At 41.9% G+C, this 23,821-nt stretch overlaps 1 protein-coding gene across 2 annotated transcripts in view; it reads right to left on the bottom strand.

Moving 5' to 3' along the window:
* C1qtnf7 (C1q and TNF related 7) overlaps positions 1-23,821 on the bottom strand; it is a 103,934-nt gene that overhangs the window by 23,792 nt on the left and 56,321 nt on the right. The gene's annotated exons all lie outside the window — the stretch shown is intronic.

Below are 23,821 nucleotides of genomic sequence, written 5' to 3'. Positions count from 1 at the left end.
TCTTTACAACATGATGTCAATGTGTCCCCTATTTCATCTCTTGATTTTTCTGTAAATCTTTGGCAGGAATGGTGAAATATATTTATTGGGAGCTTCAGTACAAGTGAAAAAACCAACCTCTACTTTCAAAGGATTTTCAGACAGATGTGGGAAGCCAGATATTTGTGCCTAAGTTTTCCCAGCTATAGATCAGGTAAAACATGTACACCTCACAAAGGGGAAGTCTTTTGAAAAATATTTCTCTCTCTCTCTCTCTCTCTCTCTGTGTGTGTGTGTGTGTGTGTGTGTGTGTGTGTGTGTGTGTATGTGTGTGTGTGCAGGTGCACAAGGAGGCCAGAAGAGGGCATTGGATCCTCTTGAGCTGGAATTATAGATGATTATGAACCACCCAGACACGGGTGTTAGGAATTGAACTCTGGTCTTCTGCAAGAGCTGAGCCATCTTTCCAGCTCTTCAAAGGGCACCTTTGAACAACAATCCTGATCCATTCATTCTTACATCACCCATATGCAGCCAAGGACTAGAGTTCAGGAATTCTCAATACATGTTGGCTGAGTTAATGACCAATTCTAATCAAATGTGCTAATACAAGCACAAAAACTAGTCTTTTATAGTGGTTGGGTTTTCTAGGCAACCAACCGCTGATGAGCATGCATCAAGAATTAAGGAAATACCTTTACTTCCTATAGCAACTGCCTGCTACCTCTCACCTGATGCTTCTGCACTGTGTCCTCCATCTGGGCAAAAGTTTTCCTTCAAGTCTGTAGCTAAAGTGAGGCCAAAGAGCAGACTTTTGATAAATTAACAATATCACTTGCCTACTGAAAAACTATTCTAATAATTAAATATATACTATCTTTTTTGACCCAAAGAAAATATAAATTGATGATGACAAAGAACACACAGTGAAGGAAGGTGTTGAGTATGTAGTATTTGGTAGGCATCTACTTACTTTATTAGTGGGTTTACAGTTCACTAGTCAGTGGCTGGGTGGAAGTGCTGGTTGAAACTAGGTACCTGTTTTGAAAGCATTTGAACTGAGACTTCAGTCACATTCTAAGGGGAGAAAACCATTCACAATGAAGCTGATAATAATAATGTGTTGATAAAGAAGGTGACAGCTCTCTTGTATTTAGCGCTTACTGTGTGCCAGGCACTGTACCCAGGACATGACCTTTGTCTTCTTTTTCTAAGAGCTGGATAGGTCAGTGTACCCCATTTCAACCTTCATGAGGACAAGGAAAGAGGATGTGTTTCCCAGCTGCACAGATGACAGGACACTGCCCAAGAGTAACCCACAAGTGAATATTATTACTCCTATTGCATATCCACGTAAGCTGTAGCTTCAGGGGGGTAAGCGTTAGTGCCAAGATGAAGAGTTGAACTTCAAGAGAAACATCTTATGGTCCCAAGTTTCCATCCTAATTGCCTCTCCTAAATGTCCAGCTAGATGGTGGGTGGGACACTGGCAGCCAAGAAATGCTTCTGGGATTTTCATTCTGGCCATGGCTCAGTGGGCAGATTCTAGGTGAGGGAAAGAGGAGGCGAGCCTCCTAGGCCAGCAGGGCAAGGCTGGCTTCAGAACAACACCTGATGATGGCCAATGTCCCCAATGAAGGAAATGAGAGAAGCCAGAAGGGACGAGGAACCTGGGATCTCACCTCAAGCTGGGCCAGGAAACCGGCAGCTCCTGGCAGCCAGCTAACCAAAACCTTCAGCTTGTTAAGGATGAAAAGGGATTGGTTCCAGAGCTTCTCATTATGCAAACCTGGCCATGGGGCCAATGTAAAGGAAAGAACCAGAAGTGCAAATGGAGAGGGGTTGCTTTCCAGCATGTAGGTGGCATTGGGTGCAATGTGAGACCTATTTTGCTCTTGCCTCCCCCCCCCTCCGGCCCCCCTCCCCGGGATACACTAGCAGTCAGAAGTCTGCTTACACTTGCTGTGGGAAAGAGACAGCTCCTGTACTTGTGGCCAGGCATAGTCACTGCATTTCCATAGGTGGCTTCCAGAGAACTCTGTCTGTGGGCCAGGGTGGGGTCTATCTGAAGGGCTTCAACCACAACCCGGAAGGAGTTTTCAGTGGACTGACTACATATTTATTGGGGTACCCAATTTGAGCACATCCAGCAATACCTTCTTTATCCACACCACAGCCAATCCTGACCACTTAGAGAAGGAAGAAGTAGGTTTTATTACCATTTTACTGCCAGTGTAGAAACTGAGGCTTCCCAATGAGAGAAACAGACCCAAGTCTTGCCGCTGTGCAGAGATAGACATGGCCTTGAGACTCAGACTTTTTAGACCTCGCCCTTTAATGTAATAGAGACACTTCGTGCACAGCACATAGCAGGTGCTCAGTAAACTTTAAAAGTGTTATGATTGCACTACAGCTTTGGCTGCCGGCCTTGGCTAAGTGCTATTATCTGTCTGTGTCTCTTCTGCAACACCCCCCTTCTGAAAATCATTCAGAGGCCCTTCCTCAGGTACAAGAGAGTCACTCAGTGATATTACCTAGTCAATGAGAATTTTATGGCAGGATGTATATGGACAGTAACAATATAGGTAATACTTTACATTTACTGTTTAATAATAATAATATTAATAAAAATCTATTAAACTCATTTCTTTCCATAAATTTCAGGTCTATTCAAATGTTTTGGTATTTCTAAATGGCTGTTCCAGTAGTGAGAGACACATGGTCCCTGCTTGGCTTCTTGCTAAAAACACGTGAGGCCTCTTGGCACATGGGCCAGTGAGTGGCAGCCAAGGGCAGTGTCAAGTGCTGCCATAGACCCAACAAAGGCACATTTAGAAGCATGTGGTATCTCTTGCATGAACAATCCTGTTAGCCAAAACAATGTCCTCACAGACTATGTCATCGTGGGGAGAGCTGGGAAACCCAGCAAACACTCACTGTATGGCAAGGAGGGATAGGCATACAGACCGACGAGACAAAACCAGTGGCGTAGTCTCTTGGTGCCTAGATTATCAGACCCTCCATGCCTTCTCTCTGCTTATGGACATTTATGGACATTTCTTTGTGGCAGAGGGTAGAGTGAGACCCTCGGCTTTAGGCCAAAGTCAGTATTGTCAGCCTTGGGATCTTGGGCAAAGGGTTCTGGAAACAGTATTTTTTTTCCCATAAACTAATTTTTTTAAAATGTCCAAACCATTGTGTGTGTGTGTGTGTGTGTGTGTGTGTGTGTGTGTGTGTGATATCCAGTCGTATATAAGACTAAAGTTACATGATTTGTAGGAAAATTGACACAACTGGTGATTAATCATCTTAGCTGAACTGAGCTAGTCTCTGAAAGACAAGTACGTTTTCTTTGTTTTGTGATCCTAGATCTTATATAGATACATAAAATCATGCACATATCTGTAACATGTAAACGGAAGTGAAACTGTCTCAGGGGGCAAGAGAGACTCATATGGATAGAGAGAAAAAGAAGTTACTGGTGGCCTGTGTGCCACCATATGTGGGTGCTGGGAACTGAACTCCAGCCCTCTGGAAGAGCAGTACATGTTCTTAAACACTGAGCCATCTCTTTGACCCTCATTTGAAAAAATTTTAATCCATGCTAGGGATCCAACCCAGAGTCTCACAAAGGCTAGGCCGTCACTCTACCACTCTACATTCTACCACTGAGCAATATATTGTTCACGCTTTAAGTCAGAGGTATTCCTCTATGCCCTTGCTAGGGATAGGGCATGCAAGGCTTTGTAGCATTCTGCCTGGGACCTAGATGTGTTCTTTCATCTCTGTGGTCAGCAAAACTTCCCAAGAGATACTTGTGAATTTCTTGAGAGCTGAAGCATCCTTGTGAGGTGTCTAGGAAGATGGATTTGGATGAGGTGGGATGGTCTTTCCAGGTAGAATTTGAATAGGAGCCTGGTGCTAAGTCAAGACAACCAGGTACTTTGGCAAGAGTGAGGGGAAATGAGAGAGACCAGAAGAGATTGGAAACAGGTGGTGAGAGACAGTGGTGCATGGACACCATGGCTGGAGCTGAATCTGTATGTATTGAAGGGCTGTAGGGGGTCTTGGGTTTGATCTTAGGTACAATAAGAAATCAGCAAAGAGTATGCCTGGAAGAAAGGAGACCTCACATACATGTTAGAACTGTTTCTTGGACTGCTATCTGGTATAGGAATTGGCAGAAGCAGGGGTGAAGGGGACAGAACTCTTGGCAGGCAGCACTCTTGGCCAAGGATTGGCAACCAAACCATCCAACTACCAGCTCTGCTTCTAAAGTAACAGGATTGTTACAGGCCACTTGTAGACTTGGCTCATTTGTGTGTGTGTGTGTGTGTGTGTGTGTGTGTGTGTGTGTGTGTGTGTGCTTTATTTCTAACAGTTCCTACTAGCGTTTTACAAAGTTTTGACAAAAAATACATATATTGCCTTTTACCTCAACACTCACCTTCTATGCTTTCCTGACCCAGCATAATTGACATAGGGAATTGACCATATTTTATTTTAAAGACAGCCTCCTTAGAGAAAACTTATAAAAAGGGCAAGGTACAAAAATATAAGTAAAACTAGTTATAGTTCTATTTTTCAGATAACCACCATTGTCATTTCATGTTTCTTTTGTTTATTTTGTTGTGTGCATTTGTGTTTTCATTCAAAAGCTTTTACTATCACTAGTATACTGTGTTTGCCTTCTCTTTTACCTAATAGTATATCACAAGAATTCTTTCCTATTAGTTTTTTGGAGCCAAACAATATCCATAAAATAGTCATTTTATAATTTATTTAATATTCTGTTCTATGATTGTACAGCGAAGCTGTTTCCATTTTTCCCATCCTGAATGAGATTGCAGTGAACGTTTTTGTGCACAAGCCATCGTCCATATTTAGGATTATTTCTTTGGGATAGTTTCCCAGAAGTGGAATTACTGGGTCAAAAGGTTTGCGTGCTTTATGTCTGTCTTGCTACATGCTGCCAAATGGTGTTGCAAATGGTTGTGTGAATTTACACTGCCCCATTCCTGCATAAATACAAAACCCAGAGAATTGTTAATCCCCTCAACATCAGGCATCCTTGTCCCTGAAGCACGGACAGAGCTGCAGCATAATTTGGAAATCACTACCATGGTGACACTAATCTCCATTGTGGGGGACATCCAAGCCTGTTCCACTGTAATTGTACCATCTCTGGATTAGCATCTCATAAGTAATTTCTCTTGAATGTCCCCAAATGCCACACAACCTCCGTAGAGGCCAGGCCCTGTTCATTTGTAACCTCATACAGCTGTTTCTGTGCCTGGTTCATGGCAGGTGTATAGGCAGAATTGGACATGGGTGAGGATAACACCTACTCTCTAGGGCAGCAATTCTCAACCTTCCTAATGCTGTGACCCTTTAGTACAGTTTTTCGTGTTGTGGTGACCCCCAACCATAAAATTATTTTCATTGATACTTCATAACTGTAATTTTGCTACTGTTCTGAATCTTAATATAAATAGCTGTATTTTCCGATGGACTTAGGTGACCCCCATGAAAGGTTGTTCAAACCACAAAAGGGTTGCAATCCATAGATTGAAAACCACTGGCCTAGGGGATGTCACCATCTCATTCTTTTCATAGATTAGCAGCATCAGCAGGATCCCATTTAGCTTTGTGTTGGAACACAGCAGGCGCTCTCTGGTGAGGCCACATCTCAGGGGCACCAGAGCACTTCAGCCCTTGACTTTTTATATGCTTTTGTTTTTAAATTAAGAATTATTAAAAATGAAAAAAAATTTATTTATTTACGTCATGTGTATGTGTGTGAGACTGGGTGAGTGTGGGTGCCCAAGGAGACCAGAGGCATTGGATTCTAGTGGAGCTGAAGTTATAGGATGTTATGAGATGCCTGATATGGGTGCTAGGAATAGAACTCCAGTTCTCTGGAAGAGCAGTAAGTGCTTTTAACTGCTGAAAGTTAACAACCCCATACTCTCTCTTGTGGTCAAGAAGTCACGTGACTGCTGGGTAAACTCAAGATTCTGATGTCAATCCCTCCGCACAATGATGGACTTTATCCCCTCTGGGACTGTAAGAAAAAATAAATCCTTTCTCCTTTATGTTGTTTTTAATCAGAGTATTTTATCACAGTGACAGAAAATAAACCAATATTATCATGTACTATGAGCAAATCACTCTGCAGAGTTTTGTTTTATTTATCAGTATAGGTACCATCTACTGTACTACACTCCATCCCCACACGGCATCATCATTTCTGCTCCATCTCCTTTGTATAGATGAAATAACATAACATTACATAACAATATAATATATCAACATAACATAACAATATAACAACATAACATAACAATATAGCATAACATAACATATAACATATAACATAACATAACATAACATAACATAACATAACATAACATAACATAACATAACATAACATAACAAGAGCAGGTATATCAATGCACTCCCATGACTGTAATGGTAGAGCCTAGGCTCAGATCCAGGTGTGCCAGTGATAACCTTGTGTGAGAGCATCTGCACCTCCCTCTAGGCTTGAACACTATGGAAGCCAGGTCCTCGCTTGCAGTGTTACAGAACTGAAACCGGGTCAGGAGGCAATAGGCGGCAGGTAGGTGTATGTGAACCTCAGCCAAAGTCAGTACATTGGTCTAATGAATGTGATTGAGTCACAGGAAGGAATGGACTACTGGCATACACTGCAGCATAGGTAAGTCTTAAAAACATGTTGCTCCGTGAAAGTCACAACGGGCCCCATACGGGGTGAGTCCACATTTATGTGATGTGTCCAGAATAGGTAAGTCCACAGCGAGAGAAAGCTGATAAGAGAGTTGATGAGAGAGTTGGATGGAGTGGAGCATGGGGCTGCTTGCTGCTTAATAGATGAGGGACTTGTGCTGGGAGGGTGCATGTGTTAATGGAGATGCTGCTGTACCACACTGCTGATATATGAAATGCTTTAAGAAATTTTTTCCTAATGTGTGACTCACCTAGTCAAATGATAAACGATTAAGAATGCACAGGAATGGAACGCTCCAGCTTCAGGTCAAAGGCTTCCTAAGGGTCAGGACAAAGGTACAAGGTGGACCATTTTCAACTAAACCTGTAACTATCAGCCTCTCCTTCCCTGCTCCTTTCCTTTCTTCTCTTCTTTTGCCCCCCTTTCCTTCCTCTCCCTCCTCTTCCATCTCTTCTTCTCTTTCAACGCACCTCTTCGCCCTTCCTGATCTCTCTCCACTTCCAGTCCTCCTTTTTCTGTTTCTATTTTATTTTGTTCTTGTTTCAGCATTCTGAGACACGTTCTTGGTATGGAGTCCAGGGTAGCCTTGAACTTGTGCTTTAGCTTCCTGAATTCTATAATCATAGGTATGTGCCGCCATTCCTGGCTCAAATTGAGATACTTTTAGCAACCTATAACTTTGGTAAAGACCAAGAGTCTGAAAATCATGCAAGCCTTTTGTCCTGATATTTATATCTCAGAACACAATAAAAGAGGCATGATAAAAAGCTGTACGTACCCGTGCATTGACCACAGGGAAGCCCTGTTTGTTTTTTTCACTGTTGTAAATTATTTCTGCCGCAATAAGAGATTAAGTCAAAGGAACATCAACACAAGAGCTATTTTGCAACTATCAAAACTACATTGTCAGGACATTTAACAACAAAAGCAGATAATTATAATAAGCCATTTAAGAAAAAAAAACATTGGTTACCAAGGAGTTTGAGCATTCATCCTGGTCTAAAAATAATATGTGTGTGAGACATAAAGATAAGAAGGGACAGCGACAGAATGCCAAGGTGCCTCTATTGCCATGTGATGGATGATGTTTATTTTCTACTTTCACTTCAACTGCGCTTTTAAAGTTTCCTGCAAGGGACAATAAACACACTCCTTTTAGTCTTAGAAGCACATCAATAAATGTTACATAAAGTGAGGACCAACTGTACCTACTCAATAGACAATATCCTGAAGGAATGAAAAGAAATAAATATCAATACCACTAAAGACTTCAGAATATATTATCTAGTACTTTTCCTCTTCTTCATTTACCCCTAACCTTTCTCCCTGCTTTGATTCTTAAATGTACAATTCTATTGCCAATTCTGGCTGGTGCCAGACTTAGGCATTTGGTTCAAGTCCCAAATCCCCCCTCCTAAACTTTCTCATTGAGGAATTTGAAAGCCCAGAGTCTTGGATCATGGGCATCTTGGACAAGCCAAGAGTTTGGACTTGTTTTGTGAAAAGATGTATTTGTTCAGCTGAGCAAGTGTGAAACAATGCTTTCAGCATGTCAGTTCATCCTAGTGGCCCAAGTGATGTAAGGCCTCTCTTGCTCATGTTTTATGATGTTTGGTTTCATAAAAATATGTTTGGTTTCAAGGCATTGGCCTCTGCTCTCTGTCAACTAGGAATGAATCTGGAGTATGGAAAGCATGTTGAATTTTATCCCAAGCCCCGTTTGTTTTTTAATCATCAGCTGGAACTCCTTGATGGCTATGACTAAAATATTTTGTGAGTTCATAAAAGTATTTATGTTAGTAGAAAAAAAAATAGAACACTAGACAAAGTGGCTGGCACCTTGTTTTCTTAAAGAAGTCTTGGTAGAGCAGCTTAGTGGTGGCCCTAAGGCCATCAGAGCTCACGCAGTGGGGAGACACAGGGTTTCCAAATTTAGGGCACAGGTTATAAAATCTAAAGGAGGCAAAACGAAAGGATTTTCTAGTCGAGTCGGGGAACTTTAGGCTGATTTAGAACAGCTGTGATGTGGGCAAAATTCTCTTCTGATCACTCCAGAATTGAAGTTAATCCTCACTCACTGAAGGCACATTAGGCACATTAGGCACATTCTTCGGCTTTAATCAAGCTTTGGGACTATAAGAAGTCATGGGGCCAAAGCTTATGTTATAATGTTCAGCACAAAACCAAACACACACACACACACACACACACACACACACACACACACACACACACACACACACCAAGAGCACATGCATGAAATTTTATAAGGGAAAAAATAAAAACAAAATAGCTTCGAATACAGAAGACAAAACACAGGGTGGAAAGATATAATACAATATTACTTGTGTTTTGTTATGATTCTGGAAGTTTGCTGTGGCTGAAGTTTTTTTTTTTTTTTTGGTTGTGGTTTTTTTTTTTTTTTTTTTTTTTGCTTCATCCACTCACTCAACACACAGGTACCAATGGCTAAATTTAGAGATTGAAAAAGTGATTAGACCACTTGTCTGCCTTGAAAGTCTCATAGCACTCTAGGAGAGTGACGAACAGGGCAGAAGTGAATTTGTGCTGTAAGGCAGCTACATCTGAGGTCCAAGCCTGAAAGGCAAAGGTAATGATGATTATCCTTGTGGGTTGAGAGCCAAAACTAAACACCAAGTAAATGCCCACACAGCATTACCCACACATGAAAGTACTGTATCTTTCTGACTCTATGTCATTTTTGTTAGCTACATGTGTATTGGAGAGCATAGGACCAAAACATAGAGACATTCACAGTGATTAATCTCAACTGTCAATTTGTTACGATCTGGAATTACCTGGGAGATGGGTCTCTGGACATGACTATTGGGGATTATCTTAATTGTGTAAATTGAGGAGGGAAAGCCTTTCCACTGTGGCACTGTGCTTTTGTCGGGGTGTTTTGTAGCAGTAACAGGAAAAGAAACTGAGATGCTCACTTTGCCATGGCTAAGAAGGGGAACATAACATTAGGGTTGTGGCTTTGCAGCTTGTCACACCGAAAGAGTAACCAGTCCTCTCTGCATCCTTATCTCTACCCACAGAGCATGCAACTAGATGCATCTTTGGAATTCTGCTAAGACGGTGCAGTGTTGTACGGTTCCACCATTTTAAATAAATAATCTCTTCCCTTTTGCCTTTGTCTGAAGTGTTTCCATCGAGACTAGTGGAGCAGCTAAAAGCTCAACACTCAGGTTAGAAACCAGCTTTTAAAAAGGGAATGCAGGCTCTGGATTAGGTCTGGCGGGATTTTCCAAAGAAATTATGCATGCACTTGGCTGTACTACTGTGTGTTTTGGCTGCTGAGGAGTTTTTTTTCCCCCTGAGCATTTGTTCATTTTTAGCATCTATCCTCCCCATGATGCAATGGTTGTGTTTGTTTGCATTGGTTATTTCTGGGATAAAGGAGTGTTTCTGATTTCTTACATAAACATTTACTTAGTGCCTATTCTGTGCCTCTCCTACACTCATAGCTGGTGTAGCAACAGATGAGATCCTTCCCTTTGTGGGGAGGGCAATGACAGACAAGAGAGGTAGTCTGGAGATGATTGACAAGCTGACACTTGGAGTAGTGTAAACACTGTCAATCTCCTATCCCCATGGCTTTGTGTATTTCCCATGAACCTTCTGTCCCCACCTTCTGAGTGCCAGGACTACAGGCTCATACCACCATACCCAGTTCCTTGATGTTTTTGATCAAATTTGATGTCTGTTTTCCTGGCAGGGTGGACAATGCCTATGCTTTGGAGTTAGAACTGTATGGGTCCTAGTCACAGGCCTGATGCAACCTCAGGAGAGTTTCTAAATGAATGGGAGCTTAGGATTTCTCATCTCTGTTTTGGGGACAAGGATGCTGCCACCTTGCTTGGGTTGTCATGACAATAAAATAATAAGTTAAGGTAAATGATGCATGTGGAACCATCAAGGGCTTTAATGCCAAGAGGATTAACTCATGTCCATTAAATGTGTTTTGTGACTTCTGCTTCTGGCTCGGATGGTAGGGTTAGAATTGTAATTTGCTGTTTTCCTTACCCACAGACTCTCCAGGAAAGTGGTCCTACAAGAACACCATGTCTTTTCAGGTTGTTCTTTTAGCTATATTTGTTTCCAAGCTCTGATAAGCCAAATAAAGACCCCTCAAAGCTGTCTGCACAACAAAGCTGTCTTCATCCCAACACACAGTATTTGTGAATATGTGATCTTATGGCAAAGATCTTATCTTTATAGATGTGGCTGTATAAAGGGTCATGGTAAGGGAGGTCATCTGGGATTGTCTGAGTGGGCAGAGTGATGTAGACTGCTAAGATAGAGTAAATAAGAGAGTGGGATATGAGGATGGGTTCAGGGAAGGGAAGATGGAGGAAGAGCCATACACAAGGGGTGCAGCAGCCCCTTGATGACAGAACAGATAAGACATTGCCTTTTTCCCTAGAGCTTCCAACAGGAACATAGTCCTGAGAACCCATCAAGCATTGCACAGTGAGTATACTGCTTTAAGTCACTAAATTTGTAAATTGTTTTTGGGGATAGATAGGGTTAAAGCTGGACTAGAATTCATTATGGAGCCCAGGTTGGCACTGAACTTGCTATAATCATCTTGCCCCAGTCTCTCAGGTACTGGGATTACAGGAGTGAGGAACTGCACCTGGATTAACTTGTTATAGCAGTGATAAAAACTGATATACCAGGTGAAACCCAGAGACCATGAGACTTTGCCTGAACTATAGGCAGCAACAAGAATATACTCTCTAGGGATCATTAAGAAGTTTGTTTTGTGCGTGTGTGTGGATGTGGTCCTAGAGATCCAACTCAGGTCCTCAAGAGTTTTAGGCAAACATTCTACTACTGAACTGCACCCCTTGGCCTAGGCACTCAACAAATACCAATAGTCACCAATGTAAGGGAGTTCTTATTGAAATGGATTTGCCATTTCCCTCGAATAATGGAAGGTGAATGAACGTTTGCTACTAAAGCATGGGTAAACATTGCGCAATAGCCATCAAATGGCATCAGGGGATAATTTTAGATGTGTACACATTCCTTAGCATTGTGGCGAGTTTCTTTCAGTGGGGTCCAAAGACAGTGTGTTGTCCTTCCTGTGCACACATGGAATGAGAGGTGGATTTTTGATGTCAGGGAGCAATGGTTTTCCAAACTCCACTTTGTGTGTTGGTAATAGTTAACCACTGATAAAGAAGTTTTAGCAGCCAGATAAAGGGCTGACCTTTGAACCTTTGCAGTTCTGTGTGTCTCTGGCAGATTTCAGGCTGCCTTGTGGTTACTTTGGGAAACTTACTCGCTTGGTAGTCCTCAAGATCAAGGAGGAAGCGCATTCACATGACATATTTGCAGTAAATAGTGTTCCTTACTGTTATTTTTTTAATCTCCAAAAGACTTATCCCTAATGAAAATTTAGACTCACGGGTTAATTCTTAATTACCTATATACACAAATGTTTATTGCAGCATTATTGAATAGTAGCAGAAAAATATTGAAATAAATAGAGAACTGTTAGATAATTGGTAGTTGCCCACTGGAATATTATGCAACTAGTCAAAAGTGTTAATTAAAGTGACTTTGGCATAATAAGGGAAATATTTGCAATATAATGTTAAGAGGAAATATGGGAAGCAAGGTTGTTTGCGTTGTGATTTTGTTGACTGTAGCTCACATATAAACAAAAAATATTGCAAAGTACCAACATCCACTCTGTTAAGGTGGCAGAATTATGAATTATTGTTTTCTCCTTTCTTTATTTTTCCCATATTTAGCAGTCTAGTTATTTACATCTCTAAGGGAAAATTAACTAAATGAAAACATAAAGCAGTAAGTCAAAACTTCAAAATTGTGTGGAAGGTATCCAGGAAAATTATGAATGTGCACACTTATAACTCTAAATTAAAATGCCCAAGGCACTCTAATTTCCTTGACTGGTTGTGATGACAGGAAAGCCAGAGGAGGAATCCTGCCATCAGCACTTAGCACGGCATGTGGAAACTGTTCTGGTGCATAAGCTTTCTGCCTTTCAGTAGACTGATTTGGTTTCATGAGGCATGAAAGAGTTTAGCATCCCCAGAGAGTTCTGTTCTGGTCATTTTAACAACCTCTTTTCCAGTATATGGAGGAGGGGGAAGGTCATATCTATGATTTACTGAGTGTTTGCTGTGTGCCATGATGTGTACCATGTTCATGTACATGACCATCATCCTAACTGGACTTTATACCCTGTTTTTTAGGGGTTATGGTTTCAATCTGGAATGTTCTTTATAAGGTTACATTTTGATTATTTCTGATTGTTCTCTCTCTGGCTGGTGGTACCATTTTTGAAGGTTGTGGGAACTTTAGGAGGTAGGACCTTGTAAGAGAGTCTATGTCATTGGCCACTGTCCTTGGAAGTTGTATGTCAGCCCTGGCTGCTTTCTGATTCACCATCCACACCCTTGTTGGTTGCTGTGATGTGACCATCTCCTGTGATGAGAAAAGGAACTAATATACAAATTGTGCTCTAGGAGAAAAATCTTTGCAGTGATAAAGATGACCAAATGGTATTTAAGCCTTTGGAGCTGCTTTGTGGGAAAAATGTGGAAGATTGTGATGACATCACCTAGGAAAGCTCTAGTATGTTGTAAGTAGAGCTTAAAGGGCTGTTTTCATGAGAGCTTGGAATACCAGAATGCCAACAGAGGAGTGGGTAGGCTGTACTTACAAGGTTTCAGACAATAACAAGGACTTTATCCATATTCTTGGATGCTTCCTGCTTTGCTTTCTGATTCCTGATTGGCTGCCACCATGTGACCTGCGGTAACCTCATTCTTCCATGGCTATGGATGGAGTCACTCTCCCATCCTCACCATGATTGATGGACCGTATCACTTAAAACTGAGACCGAATGAGCCTCTGTTTCTCTAAGTTGCTTCTGTCTGGTATTGTGTCTCGGGTTAAGAAAGGAGGTGGCTATGGTTATCTCATTTCATAGATTTTATAGATGAGATACCTGGGAAAGTGAACAACACATGCAGGAGCTCATGGGCTGCCTGAGGAGTGCTGTCAGGTTCTGCAGCCCACTGTCTCGTGTAGGAACTCTGGCTGAGCAGACAACCTCCCCCCCAACAAGTCCTGTGTGGATTTTGTGCAACGCTCTGTTATTGAGAGGACCTATAGGTCTCACCAGATTCATAGCTCTCTCTCATGGCTCTACACATCATACACAGTGATTTTTTGAAAAATCCATGCCATCAAAGCATACATAGTCAGTATGCCTCTTTTCTTAGCCTCATCTTTTGTTTTCCACGTCTTTTACTAAAAAAAAATACTACTGTAAATGGGAGCACTAAATAGATATGGATAGATCCCAGGAACCCACTCACAAGATTTAAAGACTTAGACTTTCCTAAGTTTTCCCAGCAAGGAGGGATTTTTGTATGTTTGTTTCATTTTGTTTTTTAACAAGTTTCCCAGATAATGTAGACCTAGAGCCTGATGCTGGAAACCACTGTTCCAGTGATGTCCCAGTGACTGAAGCAAATGAAGGAAGACTCAGTCTATTTCCTTGAACACTATTTTAGGGTATGTAATCATTCAGTTAAAGGAGAGAAATTCTCCTTGGATCTTGCCAGATTTAACAGATTTAGAGTGGCACTGGAGGAGCACAAGAGAGGGACTGGATGTCTCAGTGCACTTGGCTTGCTGAAGTCAGCTGTCTTAGATCAGGTGGTATAAAGAGCAGACAGATTTCTCTTGAATCTAAAAGTCCAAGATCAAGGTGCTGGCAAATTTTGTTTCCTAGTAAGGGATCACTGTTGGTGTTTCAGATAGTTAGGTGAGGGGGAGGTGAGAAAGGGGGAGGAGAAGGAGAGGGAGGGAGATAAGGAGTGCAAGCGGGGAGTGAATACTCTCTAGCATGTCTTATGGAATCACTAATTCTATTGCTAGGACCCCACCCCAGGACTCCATCTAATTCTAACCTCTCTCAATCTTTGTGAAGGTTGGTGCTTCAACATGAAAGTCTGAGGAAAACACAAACATTTGATCCATAACATTGTTCCTACCCTTTGGGAGCTATGAAGTAAACTGATGGGTCCAACTCAGTGGTATCCAAAATGCCTTCACGGAGAGCATAAAGTCTTCTTTGGTGTTGAGATGAAGGAATGCTGGTGACCGAACAGAGGGGCTTCTAACTCAATAGCTCTCCTCCTCATTCTACAAGATCAACTTTTTTTAAAATCTGTACCTGGTTGTGTTTGCTTACATGTGTTTTGTTCATAGTTTAATAGTAATTCATCTCCAGATCCTCCAGATTTCACGCTTCTCTGCGATTGCTCTTTGTCTCCTGTCTAATCCACTTAGCCTTGGATTCAGACTTGTAGTCAAAGCGATGGGTTGAGAACAGCAGCCTGGGGAGATGTCTGGCACAGGAATTAGCTGCTGACCAAGGGTCTTCCACAAGCACAGCTACGAGGCTGACATTGTGAAATAGAACTGACTATAGTGCAGAGAACAAGCAAGGGTTTGGGAATCCAGCAGAGCAGGCCATCTACTCTCTGCAGGATGTTGGGGAGATACTCAGCCTCTTTGAACTTAGGGTTATTATCTCTAAAAGAGAAAAACTCTATCTACTTTGCAGTAACTTTTGAGGATAAGGGACTTTGGCTCTGGGTATCATTCCAAGGGGCACTCAGACTACAGTTGTTTCCTAGGTCTGCACTGTGCTCTTGTTGTTCACATTAGAGGCTGCTTAGGTCTCGTGGCAGTTGTACTATTAGTGAATGCCCTTACAGCCTTCTTAACCCATGCCTGGCTGAGCCTCTCCAACATTTGTGTATTCCTGGACCAATATTTAAAAGCAGCCCTCTTGTTATAGGGAAAGACTCTGAGTTCTAGGATCACACTGGAGAGACAGACTTTAATATGTGGACCCCAATTCAGTTGTTTAAATGTGGAAAAATCTTGTCCATTAACAATAGAAAAACTATATAGACAACAAGAGGACGATAACAGAAGCCAGCTGTCACCACATCACCCCTAAATGACCTGGTTATCATTTGGGGAGCTGCATCTGGAAGGATGTCTAGTCTCTCAAGCATGTATCACTTTTCCGTGTTCTGTCCTCCTTTACTAATCTTATTGATTTTCACGCAACAAAAGATAATTTGCAACATAATTTAAAATCAGATCAAATGAACATGTTGGAATTGTTTTCACTACTTTCTGTTTTGGGATGTTCAGTTGTCTTTAATTTTTGACTCTTTACCAATAACATTGCAATAAGCATCCCTCTGGAGAAATGCGCCATTTTCCAGTTGGGAAGCTGGCAGCTGGCAGCTCTCATGCTCAGCTCCACCCTCTTTCCTCTAACTTCCCTTGCTCCTTAATTTGTCTTCCTAGATGGAATGCAAGTTCCTTTGAGGGCAGTGAGCACTCATAGTTTCTTTTCATTTCCTCCTCTGGAGTGTCCAGGCCTGTGAAGGCTGAGCTGTGTTTTTCTACTCTGTTACCCTGCATTTGTATGCCTGTTGCTGGTTTTGCTCGGGTATTTTCCATCTGGGTTGTTAGCTCTGCTCTTTCTCTCACCCATTTAACTGAGCATGTGGCCTATGAAAGCAGGGATCCAGGTGGAGGGATAGCAGTGGAAAATACAACAAATAAAAGCATTGCCTTCAGAGCCTGTAGGGTAGGATCAGACACCTCATCTGAAGGTGTCTGGAGGGCCTGGGTTTTCCTGATGAAAAGACACAGAGCCACGTGGCAGACACCTGTCTCCTCTGCATGCTTCTGACACAGATATATTGTCTGACGGGTCTAGCCACTCTGCTATCACCTGATGATAAGCGTGATTATGAGACATGACATTTGAAGTCACACAGTGGGAAGAGAGAAGCAACCTGAGTCTCTGGTGGCATTAATGAGTGTCTGAACCTATGTGATGACCACTCACCTGTCTCATGAAATAATGCCAATGCCAATTAGTGTCAATCTCTGCCACTCAGGTTAGCATTCCTAGCTGGTACACATAACAATTTCCTTTGGTCATTCCATGGAATATCACTGGTGTTCTGAACACCTCAATATGTATTAAAATTGACATGATTGATGACCTCAATTTAAAACACTGTGTGTTGCAGAATTAGAGCTCTTGATTTCAGCTACCTTGGGGGTGTGTCATTAAAATGGCAGCTAATGTAAGCTCAGTTTTCACAGACACTCTTTGCCAGAGATGAGCCATGCTAAAGGCTTTGGTGCAGATAATTGGGATATCTTTTTCTCTCAGTTTGGTTTCCCATGATCTTGGTTCCCATTACGAATCAAATGACACTACTATAGCCAACTCTGCTCCAACCTTGCCACTTTAAAGTTCCAATCGTACATGAAAAATCAAAGAATGTACAATTTAAGCGATCCTGATCATGGACACATGAAAACATCTTTGAATTTGCTCTTCTGCTCTTCCACGGTGAGCTTACTGATACTACTATTCCTGTCACATCCTGTCTGAAGTATAGTCTATAAACTAATATAATCAATGCCTGCTGCATTGTAGGTACTTTATTAAATCCTTTATGGGCATTATCTCTACCCTGCATTTAATCTCCACCATGATTTAATCACTAGAAATTATTTTCCTGATGAAAATCAAGACCCAAAAAAGTTAAATGACTTTCCCAATATATCTAATTAAGAATTGGTACCCAGTGGATTAGTTACTTATTTTGAAATCACTGTGATCATATCCCTGATAGAAGCAACATAAGGGAGGAAATGTTTATTTTGGTTCATAGTTTGAAAAGGTACAGTCTCATAATACAGAAAAGGCAAGGCAGAGTTCAAGGCAGTGTGATAACACAATTACCCACATTTTGGTGAGCAGGAAGCAGGTAGCTTAGGCTGGATTTGGAGCTGTCCTGTAATTCTCAAGCCAAGTTCCTTCAACCCAATATCTGCCAGTTATGCCATATGAGCAAAAACATCCACAGCTTCCCAAAACAGAACTGCACACTGGAGTCCAAGCATTCAAATCCATGAGCCTGTGGAGGATGTCCCACATCCAATCCACACCACAGGCATGCCTGGTTCCACACTCTATGCTCTCATGACATCTTTGGGCAGCAGATGTTATATGAAACCATCTAGTAGATGGCTCTCTGCTTCTATGAACTTCTTCAAGGGAGCAGCTCATAGTTTGTGTTTATACCACAGGAAGCTCCTATATGGGGTCTTCCAATACACACATTTACCCCAAACCAGTGAACATGACCTTATTTAGAAGCAAGGCTTGTACAGAAATTGAGAGGAGATAGTTGTGTATCAGGACACACACTGGACCCAAATGTGTCTTCAGAACACGGGAAAAGACAGAAAGGAAGGCAAAATGGAGGAGACACCCACAATCTAAAAACCCCATAACTGTTGGCAGGCACCAGAAACTTAAAGTATCAACTTCCTCATTTCCAAGCCTCTGCATAAACTCTAAGTACTTCCCTTCCACCCTGAAAATCCCTCCATTCCTGCAGAAGAGAGGCTTCCCCTTGCTGTGTGCACTGATAAGTGTTCAATAAACTAATGGTTGGTTGAGGTCAGACTCTGGTCTCTTTCTTCCTCTTAGTCTCTCTACTCTGCACTCCAAAATCTAACAGTAATTCTCTCTAAGAGTCCTAGAGGGAACCAGCATCACTCAGACCTTGAGTTAGCACTTCTGGCTTCAAGAACTTTATTGTGAACATTTGTTACAACAGCAACAGGACACCAATAAAGTATTCCTGAACATATAAGAGGATGAGGTAGAGTTAAAACAACATTTGAAGTTTGAAATGAGAAGCACTGAATTAAATGTTTGGTTCACCACAATGAGGAAGAACAGGGGAGGCCAGACACATTTTTTTCCTGGAAAAGCAGGCTGCTGGTCCTGCCTAGGGTTTTATGAAGCACAGAGCTCAGGTAGTGGTGGATTTCAGGGCTGGATCTCATATGTAGTAATGTGTTTATGTTAGTGAGAATGTGCTGATTATATTTGTAGAAAATGTGACTGCTTATAAAATTTTCATAGTTTTAGAAAAGAACATAGAAAATGGGGGGAAAAGGGAACAAAACAAACTTAGAAATTCTTTGCCAACATTTGGGAGTATTGTTATAGATCTTCTTCAGGCAAGTATGTAGTCAGAAGCCTTGGTGGAGATAATATTATGCATAGGTTCACACTGTGCACACACCACTTTATAAAAATGGTTCCCACTGTTGTGCTAGAAACTCCATCCAATGACTGAGGGGACCGGATGCAGAGATCCATGGCTAGGCCCCAGGTGGAGCTCCAGGAGTCCAATTGGCAAGAAAGAGGAGGGTTTGTATGAGTGAGAATTGTTGAGACCAAGGTTGGAAAAAGCACAGGGACAAATAGCCAAACGAATGGAAACACATGAACTATGAACCAATAGCTGAGGAGCCCCCAACTGGATCAGGCCCTCTGGATAAGTGAGACAGTTGATTAGCTTGATCTGTTTGGGAGGTGTCCAGGCAGTGGGACTGGGTCCTGTCCTCAGTGCATGAGCTGGCTGTTTGGAACCTGGGGCTTATGCAGGGACACTTGGCTCAGCCTGGGAGGAGGGAACTGGACCTGCTTGGACTGAATCTACCAGGTTGAACTCAATCCTCAGGGGAGTCTTTGCCCTGAAGGAGATGGGAATGGAGGGTGGGCTGGGGGGAAGGCAGGGGGTGGGGTGAGATGGGGGGGAACAAGGGAATCTGTGGCTGATATGTAAAATTAAATTATAAAATAAAAAAAGAAAAAAAAAGGGTTCCCACTAAGTCTACTTGAATTTACCAGGAGAATATAAAGTAAAAATCAAACATAAGAGAAACAAACTTCAGGTAAATATTTATATATAATAAGAGATATTGGTTTCTAAAAGGCTGTTCTTAGTTTAAAGCAGAATTTCACTAATATTTTAAAGATTTATTTTGTTTTATGTGTTTGTTTGCCTACATGTATGTCTGTATAACATGTATGTTCCCGATACTGATCAGAAAAGGCATTGGATCCCCTGGAACTGGAATTAGAGACAGTTGTGAACAACCCTGTGGGGTCTGGGAAATGGAATCTGAGTCTTTAGGAAGAATAGTAAGTGTTCTTTACAGTCAAGCCCTCTCTCTAGTCACCAAATTTCACTTTTAAAAATTATATATTTCATCTTTAACTAACATTTTCTTTTCTCCATGAAAGGAGATGATGCATATTTTCTGTCCTTTATATCAGCTTCCCATTTTTTTTGCTAATTACATTATTAATTTTAAACTTCTTAGAATTATAACATTTTCCTTTGTTCTGTGGACCAGTTCCCATTATTGTTTAGTCTTGACTCCATGTTAAGAAGGAGCCAACATTCCCTTGAGTCTTTTTATGGTGACTTCTCAGTCCCTGAGTGTCTAATTTTGATTCATGTTTTGTTATGTTGGGGTTTTATTATCACACACTTCCAAAAGGGCATTCTTAATGTAGTCCTTGGATTCTCTTGGGTTTAAGAATGCTGGCATATTTCTTTTAACAGCCTAAGTTCGCTAAAAAGAACCCTTGGGTCATGCTTTCATGCCTTTTCGTACTTGGTGGATGCTGTTTGCTATGTTCTAGTGTCAAGTGTTGTGGAGGTGATGGCGAGGCCTGGCCAGTGCCCCTGTTGTTCATATTGTTTAAACAGCCACACAGAACATTTCCTTTGAATATTGGAGTCTCATGGACTGGATTATTATTTTTAAAGACAGAGTTTCATACAGCCCAGGCTGACCTGAAACTCACTGAGGATGACTTTGAACTTCTGAGACTCCTGAATACACTTATGAACACTGAGATCACAAGTGTATACTTCCAAATCCAGTTTTATGTGGTATTAGAGATTAACTCTAGGTCTATGTGCATGCTAGGTAAACACTCTACCAACTGAGCAACATCTCCAGCTCCCTGATGTGGATCTGAGATCATCAGTTTGGTTTATTTTTACTGGGGCAGGGTGTGTGCTTCAAATATTGGAATACCTGTTTCTCCTACTTTGAGAAACCTTTAATATTAAGATTTTCTTTCTTCCTCTTCCTGTTCAAAATACTGCTTCGAGTTTATCAGCTCCCCTTGTCTTCAGTCTATATCACCTGCTGTTTTTGCCTCCTTGTTCCCTCCAGTTTCTGTGTGGTTTCCTCAGTGTGCCCTGTACTTTGGGTGCTATATGTCTATTTTCTATTGTTGCTTAGTTGAGAACCATTTCTCTATTTTTATCTCATCATCCATTGATTTCTTGAGCCCTTCCAGTCCACTTTTCAGTTTGTCTTCATCTTATTTTTCTTTTGACAATTTCTGTTTCTTTTATGAATGTATTTTTTTTCTGAGAAAATATTGGTAACTCATTAAAGACCGATGTGAGCTAACCTCTGTTCCACATGGTGATCAGTTACTTACGATAGAATGAGATTTTTTCTGTCATTTGCCTTCTATGTTTATTTCTTGCAATATCCTTGGCAGGTTCCTTCATGTGGCATTGCTCATTCATGAATAGATGAATCCAGCAATGTTATCAGCAGTATCGTGTTTGTGTGTGTGTGTGTGTGTGTGTGTGTGTGTGTGTGTGTGTGTGTGTGTGTTGGAGGCATGACTAACCAGAGTCCAGTTAGGTTGGTGGTCTTCCTCTGTCCTTCTACCTGACCTGGCTGGGTAAAATGTCCCTCTCAGGTTCTGGCATTTAGGACATCAGTGTGACTCATAAGCAATCCCTTAGAGGAACAGCTTGGGTTGCCATGCTGGGGTCCCGACTTCACACTCTCTTCATCACTTTCTGTCTCAAGAATCCAACCAGAGATACATCATAAACAACATAAGCCAACATAATTTCTTGGTTTCTCCCTTAGTTATCAGCCGCTCCCTCCCCCTTCACTGGTCTGCAATGTGCAAACGGATTTTTATAGAAATATTCTGATTGCTTCTATGTGTGCTATGTAGTCCTGGTCATATGCTCCCCATCACTGCCCGTTCTCTCCTCTCTGAGATATATAGAAGGGTTATCCTCCTTCATCCCTGAAAGCCATGTCTGGCATGGCTTCAGGAGTTGCTTAGGTAAGGGATTATGAGCAGAAGTAGCCTGACTCATTGGTACCCTCTGCTCCTTCATCAGTGAGCTCTTGAAGCCTTGTGCCATACTGGTGATATTGGAGGATGGTAAAGGCAGCCAGTCCCTGATTGTCAGTGATAAACCCAGGGCTCAGCTGGCTCACCATGAGATTGTAACATCAATACACAAACTTTTTCTGTTGGAAGCCACTGAATTTTGGAATTTGTTGCTTTCTACTATTAAGCAAAGCAAGAAAAGCCAATGGTTTCTGTAGCAAACCAAAGAAACCAGAGAATGGGGTAGCCATGAAAGATGGCTAGGTGTGACTCAGAGGAGACCATTCATCATGTGTCTAGAATGGACCCGCTCCAGTGGTTTCCTCAAATGTTGGAGACAAATGGAGAAGATCCAAAGTCAGAGTCTCAGGTTGCAAGGAGCTTCAGATTTCTTGTCTTCACCAGAAAAGAAGCCAATCCCTTTCTGCTTTTCTCTGCTTTCTTGACTGCAAATATATCTTCCTGAGCACCGACCTAATGCTGTTGACAGTGTTATTTACCACCCTGAGCAAATGTGGCTGCTTTATGATAGATGACAGTGATCATCTATATCTCCCAAAGGGTCATGGGAACTGCCGCCATCCCCTTCTGTTGCAATTTATAGTCTATAAATGTTTCTCCTTTTCTCACTCAGGTTTTAAAAAAAATCTCTTTACAATAAAAGAAATGTGAATAATATCCAAGGCATTCTGTGTCTTTGAGAGACTGTTGAGCCTAGTAACAATGGAAGCTGTCTTAGCATGGATCTCACTTCCCTCAAATATAGCCTATGTGTTAGAGCTACAGTGATGTTCCTTTCAGAACCATACCAGGTGGTTTGAATCTCTGTCCTGCCATCCATTAATGGCATGTCCTTAGAAAATCATGAGAACTTTATTCCCCATAAAAATATGAAAGCTGCAGTAGCAGTTTTAATCCTATGGGGATAATGGCATTCACAGATGAGCTAACATGATGGGAAAGCTCTGGGGTAGTGCCTAGTCTTGAACCTCAGTATAAACTACCTGAAAGCACCTTATGAATTTTGAGAGTGACCCCTCAGTTCACTCCCTTGGGCGCTCAGTATCTACACACTAGACATTCTGCGGGACAGTTCAGTTTTAAAGTTATACAAGGTAAGAAGTGGACAGTTCAATTAAACTAACAAAGGAAAGGATGTGAGAGCTGCTTCTGACACGTGGTAACTGGTGTTGTGGCTGACCATGGACATCCTTCGCATGGGAGCTGTACATGCATTGTTATTATTTTCCCCATTCTAGGCAAGGGGAAGCCAAGCCTCAGGTCCAGGATGGAACTGACCCAAGGCACAGGGCCAGAGTTGGAATAAGTCCTGTCGAGTCACCTGGGGTCAACTGCCTTTTCTCATTTTCAATATTGCTGGTGTGACTGGAGAGGGTACCTATGCAGGGATAGACATGCCTAAGGATAACAAAAAAGGCTTAGCCAGGGTCATTTCCTTTCTGTGCAAACCAGCTAACCCAGAGCCCACCCCGTAGATCCTCCACAGCCATCTCTTCTGATGAACTTGGGCCCAGGAAGCCAATACTCTTCTTCTTTCCAGTCATCCCAAGGCTACATAGAGTCAACTCAGGATGGTCCTTGTGCTCCTGAGCCTGCTGCAATTATTCCAGTGCCCAACCATTTTCCTGCCTTGGCTCTGTGTTCCACAGGAAAAGCTCTGCCTCATCCTTCTCCTGTCCTGGTCCTGTTCCCTCAACAGTGTGTGTTTCAGTATGACTCCATGTGTCCGCTATTCCAGAGAATGAGAGCCCCTAAGGGGTTACATCAGCACGAAGCTGTGGGGGTGGTCATTCCACACACTAAAATCTTCAGAGGGTGTTTGGAGACAGCCCTGCTCCAGCCCTTCTGTAAATAGATGAGGGGTTCAACTTGCATTAGTGACTAGAATTATCTGGGACATGGATGTCTGATGTAAG

The sequence above is a fragment of the Peromyscus leucopus genome, chromosome 10 (assembly GCF_004664715.2).
Source record: "Peromyscus leucopus breed LL Stock chromosome 10, UCI_PerLeu_2.1, whole genome shotgun sequence".
NCBI lineage: Eukaryota > Metazoa > Chordata > Mammalia > Rodentia > Cricetidae > Peromyscus > Peromyscus leucopus.
Note: the sequence above shows the minus strand (reverse complement) of the source record. Positions and strands in the feature narration are given on the sequence as shown.